The sequence below is a fragment of the Lissotriton helveticus genome, chromosome 12 (assembly GCF_964261635.1).
Source record: "Lissotriton helveticus chromosome 12, aLisHel1.1, whole genome shotgun sequence".
In the NCBI taxonomy this organism is placed as follows: Eukaryota; Metazoa; Chordata; class Amphibia; order Caudata; family Salamandridae; genus Lissotriton; species Lissotriton helveticus.
The window spans coordinates 466,774,081-466,784,980 of NC_136073.1; positions in this window are offsets into that span (position 1 = coordinate 466,774,081).

A 10,900-nucleotide genomic window follows, 5' to 3' on the forward strand; every position below is an offset into this window, starting at 1 on the left:
TTCTCCTATTTTGGACTTCCTTCGAGAGTATTATTCGGCAATCAAGAATCGTACATTTAGCTTTCACTTATTGGGCAAATCATTTTGGTTTATCCTGACAGCAGACCATTCCTGTCCGGAATCCAAGAATGGAATAATTCGCAAGACTTGAAATGGGCTTTACACATGCCACTGTGAGAGAAATGTTATTTGATGCACAGGTGCTTAACGCTTTAAATGTTTTGTTGTTTAATTAGTGCTTAAATGTGCACATGTAACATAGCTTAGTTGATGTAAGATTGGTTCTGCGTAGACACTTGATCTTGAGCCTTGTTTGTCATGGAAGAAGTTTTGAGGAATTTTTGGAAGCTCACAATGTATTATTTGCTCAAAGGGTGAAAGTTAACTGAATTTCTAGTTGCAGCTAGCCAGTTTCCTGGAATATTTCCACCATCAACTTGCTGGCTGCATCAAAATTTCAGATCTGTTACTGATTTTATTTATTGAGCGTTATTGAAGGACTTGAGACCGATGAATCTGAGTGAGCTTCAATAACTCGAATGTGAGTTGGCTTTGTGCTAGTACAAAGCCAACTCACATAAGAGTTATTGACGAAATGATTGCTTTTCATTTATTGACTTGGATGGTAAAGGTGCAGTTGGGGACAATTTTATGTATGGGGACTGCAGTGTTAAATATGTTTTCTGATTCACTGGGTGTAGTGTTCTCTAAGCGTTGATCAATTTGGCAACAGGACAAAGAAACAACATCCAGTTAAAAAAAAACACTGCCACTCTCAGTAACTATGTTGCTTTTCTGATAGAGACTTTTAAGCACAGTTTCTTCTCCTTTTGAAAATTCACCAGGGATCTGGTAACTTTTCAGCAGTACCTCTGCACATTTGCTGGTGGTGCCAGGCGGCTCTGCACTGCACAGTTGCTGGTGGTGCCAGGCGGCTCTGCACTCACTCCCCTCTCTCACAAAAATGACATAGGGAGCCTATGTAGATGCCACTCCTACATCATCAGACGTGCATTGATCCTGATCAATCTCTACTCTCTTTGAGACTCTTACCGCGATCAACAGATGGTTTTACTGTGTGCAAGGGACATGTCCACTCCCAGAGCAACAAGTTTTAAGCCCTGTAAGGATTGTAGCGAATAATTGTCCGTGACGAATCCTCAACAGATTTACCTGCAGTGCCTAGGTTCGAGCCATGCCAATGAAGCCCAAAGGCCATACGAGGCTGCGAGGCAAAACTCTACATTGCCAAGCACCGTAAAACTCCGTACGTGACCAGTCCAGGTCAAAAGTTCGGTCCTAGACCCATTCAAGATTCAGAGGACGCCGCTGTAGTTTTGGTGGTCTGTATTCTTTCAATCCAGATCTTTGAGCAAGTACAAAAAACACAGAAATCTAAGCATGAGACTGCCACTCTCACTAAGGAGTGGGGGGTGGCTCTGTACATCTTGATCTCCCTCCCGAAGTTGCTCGCCTATAGAGCCAATCCATTAACTTATTCCAGCGCAGCTCAAGTTTCAGTTGTCGCCTTCCATTTATAACCATATTTAAGATTTCTGTGTGGCCATGCTCCGACTCTACGGATCCTTGCCAAATCCCTGATGTGCTTGTGGGCCCTAGAGAGCTGAGAGATTCTCCACGTGGGTTACCATCAGTCTATTCGCCATTGGCGCCAGCTGGACTCACTGAGCCAATAACAGGGTCACATCCGGCTGCACTCTAGACATCAAGGCCCAGACTGGTCCCTGGCGCAACAACACAGTCTTAGTTGATGCTGGAAAACGAGGCCCCAATTGTCCCCTGATATCAAGTTGCCGCCGGTTCAACACAACCAAAGTCACGCCGGGACTGCAGAAGAAGCGCCTATTCCTCTACTTACTCTGCCTTCACACGACAAATGCACATCTTGCTTTCCCTGTTCGGCTTGGATTTGAATAATAATTACCATGTGAGTAATGAGATTGTCCAACTGTCATCGTAAAGCGGGTATAATGCAAAAGAATTCCATAGTACTCCGTTTCCTCTTACTTTTCAGAACTTATTGTTCCAAATGAGATGCATGCAAGTTTTATAATTGGGTGTCTTCCTCTTCTTTCCATCGTCTGGTCTTTTATAGGTGTAGGAACGCCTCAACCACAATGACGGACGCTCCCTTCTAAGGAAGAGAAAGAAAAGGTCCGTGTTCAGGATTTATGACCAGGATTTTTAAGTGAGTTTTTTTTTCACACAAAATAAAATACTTCTAGGCCCATCACAGAGTGCTTGAAACGAAATTATAATGACTCTCTACTGGTTATTTTACCAAGTTGAGAGTCCAGAGAAATCGAAAGATGAACCCTCAATGGTTAAGGCGTTAGTTTTAGCAATATTATTCGTGCTTTAATAGCGCTCTACTCGTAGTTATCTGCCAACTTAACTTGGGTGAGGTGGTTTTCTAAAAAGGTAAAACCCTTGTCCGCCTTTCTTTTTTCACCCCACTTCCCCATCAGCCCTTGCACACGAGCAAGTGCCTTGGCCAGTCACTCTCCCCCAGGGGCGTGGTGGGACAGCTTGTAAGACCGGTGGCCACCTGGTGTTTCCCCAGGGTCAGGAACAGATCTTCTGTCTCCCTTCAGATCGAAGGTTCCACTCGTCCCTGGATCTTTTCTTCTTTCCGGTGTCTTCTCTCTCTGTACTTGTTTCGTTCTGAGACCTGCCCGCTGTTTTCTCTTCCGGCATTTTCAGGCCCTAGGTTTGTATGGATTGGTTGATTGCGGTGTTCGCCAGGAAAGGCTATGGTTTGCCTTCCTCTGTCGATATGTTCTTCCGGGGCCTTAAAGGTACAGGCAGTCCAGGGAGCCTGTACAGAAAGCAACAAGGCTTCATGTGACATGTAGGTAGGGGGCCACACATTCTCCTCAATTACCCCCTCATCATCAACTACGCCCTCCTCCCCGTCACATCAACCTTATCACATAGTGGCCTTGATACCTCTCCTGACTCTGGTCTCCTCTCAGCCACTGACCCTGCCATTGAGGAGAAAGCTTCCTACGCCATGGTTATGCTTGGGGTGGCTGAACTCTTTGCCCTTCAGCTTCCTACCTCCGATGTCAGGACTAATGACCTTAACGAGGTTCTTCAGCATGGGCAGACATCTGCTGAGCCCCTCTTACTATTTAAGATGGCCCTTACGGATTCTTTATTGGGGGAATGGGCCACACCTCGCTCAGGCTTCCTGGTTAACTGTCAAATTGCACGTCACACCCTGCCCGACCCTGCATTTTTTATCTTTAAACCCCTCACCTGGCAGCTTGGTGGTGCAGGTGTCTACCAGTAAGACTAATTTCAATACATTTCCAACTACTTCACTGAGAGGGAGTCCACACAGGTGGAGACTTTTGGGAAGAGGGTTTTCTCATCCCCCAGCTTCATGCTCAGGTCTGTGAACCCCAGTCACCTGCTGAGGTGCGGTTCTCACACCCGTTGGGACTGAGTGGTTTAGGTCCTCCAGGTGTCCCTGACTGTGTCCAACTCGGTCCTCACCCAGGCTGTACAGGAGAGTTGTGACACAGCCAAGTTCACAATTAGTTGTGGCTTGGACACCAGCGGTTCCCTGGGGTACGCATTTGTTACTGTTACCAGTGTCACCATTCGCTACCACGCTTGGCTATGGTCCCCTGGCTTTTCAGGCGGTGTCCATTTGTCCCTCATGAGCATGCCATTCAAAGGGAGTCGCCTGTATGGGGACAAGGCAGACTCCACTGAGAGAGGTTCAATGAGAGCAAGGTCACAGCATATTCCCTGGGCTAATCTGCACACAACCGCTCATATGCATCAGCCCTACCTTTTTGTGGCTTTGGCAAAGGTACCCCATACCATCAGCCAATCCAGCTCAACCTAAGTGGCCAGCAGTTTCGCTGGCATGGTGCTGGGTTGGCAGGCTATAGCACCTGACAGGTGAGTCCTGCAAATTATACAGAGGGGTTATGTCACACATTTCCCTCCTGCACCGCCGCACCTTCCACCATCCCCCCAGGAACTCACGGAGGGCTGTCTTTCCATTTTGTAGCTGAAAGTGTAAGTCCTTTTGGCTAAAGGGGCCATCGTGGGGGGAAACAAGCCAGAAGTAGTTAGTGGTTGTTATTCCCACTACTTTCTGATGCCAAAGAAGGACTAAGGGTCCTTGATTTTAGAGCTGTGCCCTATCACTGCCTTCATCTGAAAGGAAAATTCATAATGTTTACACTGACCCAGGTCTAGCCTGCCATCGATCCTGGAGACTGAATGGTGGTACTGGATCTGCAGAATGCCTACTTCCAAATACCAATCCTGCAGGCTCCATGGCGCGACCTGCGGGTCTTTGTGGTGCAGGTGCGTTTTCAGTGTTCTGTGCTCCCCTTTGGTCTCACCAGTGCCCCTTGGGTGTTAACAAAAGTGATAGAGGTGGTAACAACACATCTTTGGAGGTCTGCCGTGCTAGTCTTCTCATACTTAGATGACTGGTTGTTGAAGGCTGGCTCACCCCAGATAGTCATCAATAACCCCCAGACTTCAGCTCCTCCTCAGAGATTGCCCTTCATCTGAGTCATTATGAGCACGGTTCAGGTTCATGCCTTTCCCCCGGGAAATAGTCTAGGACGTTCGGGCTATGATCCTGATCTTTTAGCCTTGTTTTACGATTTGAGTGCATTCGAATTCAAGGATGCTGAGACTGATGGCCTCCTGCATCTTGCTGGTTAAGCACACCAGATGGTATATGCAGACTCTGCAGTGGGACTTGTAGTTCCAGTGGCCCCAACATCAAGGGGACCTCTCCGACTACATTCAGGTTTTCAATGAGACTGCGAAAGGTCAGGCTATGGTGGTTGCTGGACCACGACTGGACCATCGGAAGCCCCCTCACCCTTCCCCACCCAGAGCTCACAATGGCGACTGATGCATCGCTTCTGGGTTGGGGTAGCAATTTGGGAGAGGTGGAGATCAGGGTCCTCCTTGTCATCCTACTGAAAGATGAGGGCCATCCACTTGGTGTTTAAAGCCTTCCTGCCATCCATCAAAGGGAAGCTGATGCAGGTGCTCATGGACGACAGCACTGCCATAGGGTACTGCAACGGGCAGGACAGAATGGGGTCACAGACCTTGTGCCAGGAGTACTTGTGCCTCTGGAAATGGCTGGACCACAAAAGCATATTCCTGATGGTGAACTACCTAGTAGGCTCATTGAATACCAGGGCAGACCATCTCAGCCATCAGCGCCTATTGATCACGATTGGCAGTTACACCCGGAGGTGGCATGAGGTCTCTTCCGTGAATGGGAAGAACCTTAGCACGATCTGTTCGCCACCACAGATATTGTGTAATATCAATAGTTCTGCTCAGTGGAGTTTCCAAGGAGTCTCTCACTCAGAGATGTTTTCCACCTCGAGTGGAACTGAACACTCCTCTATGCCTTTCCACCAATACTACTCCTCCCCCCCGCCCCCCTAGTTTTCAAGAAGATCAGGACAAGCAGGCCCAAGTTTTCACAGTGGTCCTGGAATGAGCATGGAGAGTGTGATATCCAGAATTCCTGGACATGAGCATCTGTACTCTGATCAGGCTGCCCATCCAAGAGGATCTGCTGTTGCCGCAGCAGCGTATGGTTCTGCACTTGGGCCTTCGCAATCTCCACCTCGGTGCCTGGTGCTTGGAGATTGAGCGGTGAGCGCTGAACACCTTCGATCTTGGTTGATGTCATCTTGGCAGCTAGGATTCCCTTAACGAAAACTGTACACGTCTGCCGTTGGGACACATTTTTTGGCTTGGGATGGTACTCCTCAGATAGTCCTTCAGGTAGAGTTATCTGATGTTTTATTGATTTTGTCACTAGCATGCAGGGCCTTGCTCTGGGCACAGTTAAAGGGTACATTTTGGCTTTTCTGACCTTTTTCCAGTTGTCAGATCTGTCTTCTTTAAATCTCCAGTTCTGCACTTTTTGAAAGGTTTACGACCACTGATTACTACCTATCATGCCACATTGGTCCTCACATTTCTAATGTACACTTCATTGGAATAGTTTCAGAGCAGTTCCTTATGCTCCTCACCCTCAAGAAAGTGTTCTTCGTCACCTTAACGTCAGTGCGGCATGTGATGGAGCTTAAAGCTTTTTTGTCAATGCACCGTACACCATCTTCTGGTTTTTCACACAAAGGCATCTTTCTTTCCCAACGTGTGACGCCATTTCACATTAGATAAAACATCACCTTGCCAGTGTTCTATGCTCCACATCACACCTCTGAGGAGAGACTCCATTGTTTGGACACCAACAGAGTGCTGAGCTTTTACATAGATTGTACAAGACAGCCCCGGTTTACCAGACAGCCCCAGTTGGACAATCAGATCTTTGTGGGGTTTTCTGGAGTGAAAACAGGCAAGCCTGTGCATCACCCGCTGGATCGTGCTCCACATTAAGTTCTGCAACACATTGGCTAAAAAGTAGCTTCCGCTTCCGGAAAGACTGTGTTCATTTTACCAGGTCCAAAGCTGCTACCATAATTTTGGGTATTGGTTAGTACCAGATATTGTAAACATCCAGGGTTGAATTTGAATTAGAATGAATATTAGAATCCATAAGTCTAAAAGGACTGACACAGCATGCCCTAGCTCTGTTCAAGACGGCATCTACCCACAGAATTTTTTTCTGATTCTGGAGATTGCTGACCCGGGATCATCTGCCTCCGTTTCACTTACTGTTTCAGACCAGAATCGAAGAACTCTACTAATAAGTATTTTTTAGCCTCATAAAAGCCCCAGGCCGACACTCCCCATGGGGTGAAACACATGTTGGCTGTCACTATTTGGAATATCTCGCCAAGCATTAGATCGCTTAGGACCACAAGATCAACAACTCATTTCACAAAAATACGATGACTTATGGTTTCTAATATTCAGTCTAATGTAAATTCAACACCGAAGGTTTACAACATATGAGATTAACCTGTAGCAAAAATTGCAGCTCTAAATTACACAGTAAATTTTGGGGATATAAAAATTGCAGATCTAGATTACACTCTAAATTTTAGGAATAATAATCGACTAATAGGTAAGCCCATGGAACATTAGGTTTAGCCCTGTCCAAGGTGTCGCAGATTCCCTAGATTATTCCCCCTACTTTCCTTAATAATTACCCAAAGCTGCTACCACTGACTTGGCATGTGGGGTACCTGTTCTAGACATTTGGCAGCTTTGTGGGCGTCCCGCCTTATGTACATAAAGCACTATTGTCTGGATGGTAAAGTTGCCAAGAGGGGTTTGGTGCAGCACACGCCAAATTAACACCCTCAGACCCAATTGTCTGATGCTGTTGTTTGTTCTGTCCTTAGCCCGTCAGGCCCTTGCATCTGATGGAGACATCTAGCCACAGATTCCTTACCTTAGAATTTCCCAGGTGTCGGGCTGGATCCAGAAGACTTTTGCCTGAGCAATACCCTTGCGTGCTGGTAGGTGGCATCTGTCGGTTCCACATGACGTCGTCCTTGTCTGCCCTGGAAGTGAAGTTTGCATCACCTATTTAGGTGCCACCTTGGTGCGCTGACATCAGTTCTTTTCTTTCTGTGTGAGCTAGCACAGGTCCTTGAAGACCACTACCCTCTGTCACTTTTTACAGGCTTTTTTATTACGTTTTGTTGATTGATTTTTGTTACGTCGTTTTTAGGTCTCGGTGAAGCGAGCGAAGCTCGCTCTCGCCAAAGACCTATAGTCAGCGTGTCAGCTTTCCAGGAGGAGGACAGTCCTGGCCGCGCGCAAGGCGATTTGCGCCGGCCACGCGCGCGTGAACGCGCTGTCCTCCTCGGAAGCTGAGACGCTAGCAATACCTCCCGCTGCTTGCGCATGCGCCGTGCCCCAAGGAAGGTTTCGGCTTTACGCATGCGCCGTGCCCCAAGGAAGGTTTCGGCTTTACGCATGCGCCGTGCCCCTTACTGCAGCACCGTCAGTGTCCTGTTCCTTGTCCTCAGACTGGTGTTACCGCTGCCAGGACAGACCGTTCTCTTCATGCTCTTGGGCACAGGACACACTCCTTGCATTTAGGACACAACCCCTGCCCCTGCTGCTGGGCCATAGGACAGGCTCCTTATTCTTGTCTGTGACTCACCTGTCTGAGCCTCGGTTCCTGCTCCTGTTTCTGGCCGGTGACTTTAGAATATGCCTAGAGGAGCTCTGCACCGAGTCACCCGGGTGTGCACAGGCCAGAGACGCCCACGCTCTCCACAGGCCAGTGGCACAGCTCGTGTGCATACATCCAGGTACTGTCGGGGAGTACAGGTCGAGGCACCCCCCATAGTGTACACTGTTCCAGTAATCAGCAAAGTGCACAAGTCCGGTGAAGCACTAGGACTGTGCGTTGGGTGTAAGCAGGTCTGCCTCTTACTGGCCAAACTTGGGGTCGATGTGGCGAGCGGCGCGGCCCACACAGTGTCCACAGTGGATGGAGAGTGGGCGGACTGGTGGCTCGCCTCCCGGTTAGTGATGGCGAGAAGCAGGAGAACCCCCATGTGCTGGTGCTGCATGAAGGTGCAGAGGTGAGTGCAGTTTTATCAATTTATGTCGCCATTTTATTTTGAATAGCGCTTTCCATGACGAGCAAGGCTTCAGAGCGCTTTTTAGGCAATTGGGTAACAGTTACTCTTTTTTTGTGCTTAGTTGGTAGAATCAGTGTTTTCTTGGGTGTCTGTGGAGCTTATTAGGATGTGCGTGAAATGCGTCGAGCATGGCATGAAGCAGAGCTATGTGAGAGGGGCAGAAACACGTTTCCACAACGCTTTAAATACAACAGTGCACGTAGTGGGGCAATCTAGAAAAATCATTTGCACACACTCTAGTCCCTGGCCCAACCCCGCTCATAGTCTGGCCTCGTATACAGAGAAACATTTTAGTATCTTTAAACATATTTGAATGGAGTTTCTACAGTATACAACCTGAAGAGAATCACTTCTGGTTGTTCCTAAATTTGGCAGTGTAGAAACATGAGGCACTACACTGTAGCGTGGCTTTCCCAGGATCACACAATTTGGCTAAGCGGGGACGCTGGGATTTGAGCCTAGGTTTTCACTTGGCATTATTCAGCCACACGAGGTATCTGCACCGTCTCTACTTTTGCAGAAAAAAACATTATTTAGTGTATTAATAAAGAGTGGTCATTAAAACTTGCATGTCGAATTTGGAACCACATGCTAACCAACCTGATACTACATAAGACATGGCTGTCCAAATAGTTAGATAACCCCTATGTTATTCAATCGCAAAAGAGCAAGAAAACTAATTTTTATGTTGGTGTAACTGGCATTCAGTGACTTATTAAACAACACTTGTGTATGCCGCCATGCACAGTAAAAATAAATCTACAGATAAGCTTCCAATAGGACTCCGTGTTACCAAGGACGGAATGCTTTACTATTAATCATTGTTGTTTTCAAATAGGAGTTCAATTGCAGCAACTGAGGAGAACCAGGACACCCTTAACAACAACAACAAAAAGCATTTTCAATGCATAGGTCCCGCTTTTACCACAGTTTGAGCTATTGGCATTATAAATGACAATGCATTTTATTTGTGTTCAGAAAACCTACATAGTGTGCGTTTATGCACAGCTTGCAATTTTCAAAACATATAAATAAAATGTATTGCTATTTATGACGCCAATAGCTCAAACTCACGCAAATGTGAGACCTATTGCATTGCAAATGCTTGTACTATTAGCTCTGGTGCAGGTAAAATAACTGCACGGACATCGGGACATCACCTGTGTACTTTTCCTTGGACAAAGCTTGCAAATGCTTGTATTTAAAAGCATTCCCAGCTCGAGGCGCACATGCATGCCTGTGTTGTGTGTGCCTCCTGGGGGACATGCGCTCTAACTCTATGGTGTCTCAAGGCAAGAACGGCAGGTCCTGTGCCCTGCCCCAGCACAGTCTGTGTGTGTGTGTGTGTGTTTGTGTGTATGTGATGTGAGAGTGTGTGAGAGTGAGAGACAGTATGTGTCTATGTTCATACCCAGAAGCGCACACTGCACCAGTGCAGGCGCCTCTCCTTTTATTTAAAAGGATTCACAGCTCGAGACGCACAACCACACACACAGCCACACACACACAGCCACACACACACACACAGCCACACACACACAACCGCCACACACACACACACAGCCACACACACAGCCAACCACACACACACAGCCAACCACACACACATACACACAGCCACACACAGCCACAGCCACACACAGCCACACACACACAGCCACACACACACAGCCACACACACACACAGCCACACACACACAGCCACACACACACACAGCCACACACACACACAGCCACAGCCACACACACACAGCCACACACACACAGCCACACACACACAGCCACACACACACAGACAACCACACACACAGACAACCACACACACACACCACCACACACACCACCACACACACCACCACACACACAGACAACCACACACACACCACCACACACACAGCACCACACACACACACACACACAACCACACTGTCAGTGCACACTTTCACCAGGCACAGGCACCATCAGTCATCAGTGCACGCTTTCACTGGGCACAAACACCACCAGCCGTCGGTGCACGCTTTTACCGGGCCCAAACACCACCAGCTGTCAGTGCACGCTTTCATCAGACACACACCACCAGCCGTCAGTGCACACTTTAACCAGGTACACACACCACCAACCGTCAGTACACGCTTCTACCAGGCACACACACCACCAGCCGGTAGTGCACACTTCCACCAGGCACACACACCACCAGCCATCAGTGCACAATTTCTACAGGCACACACACCACCAGCCATCAGTGCACACATCAATTGTTAACGCATCCACAAATAACTATTGTAACAATCGCAGTATGGCGC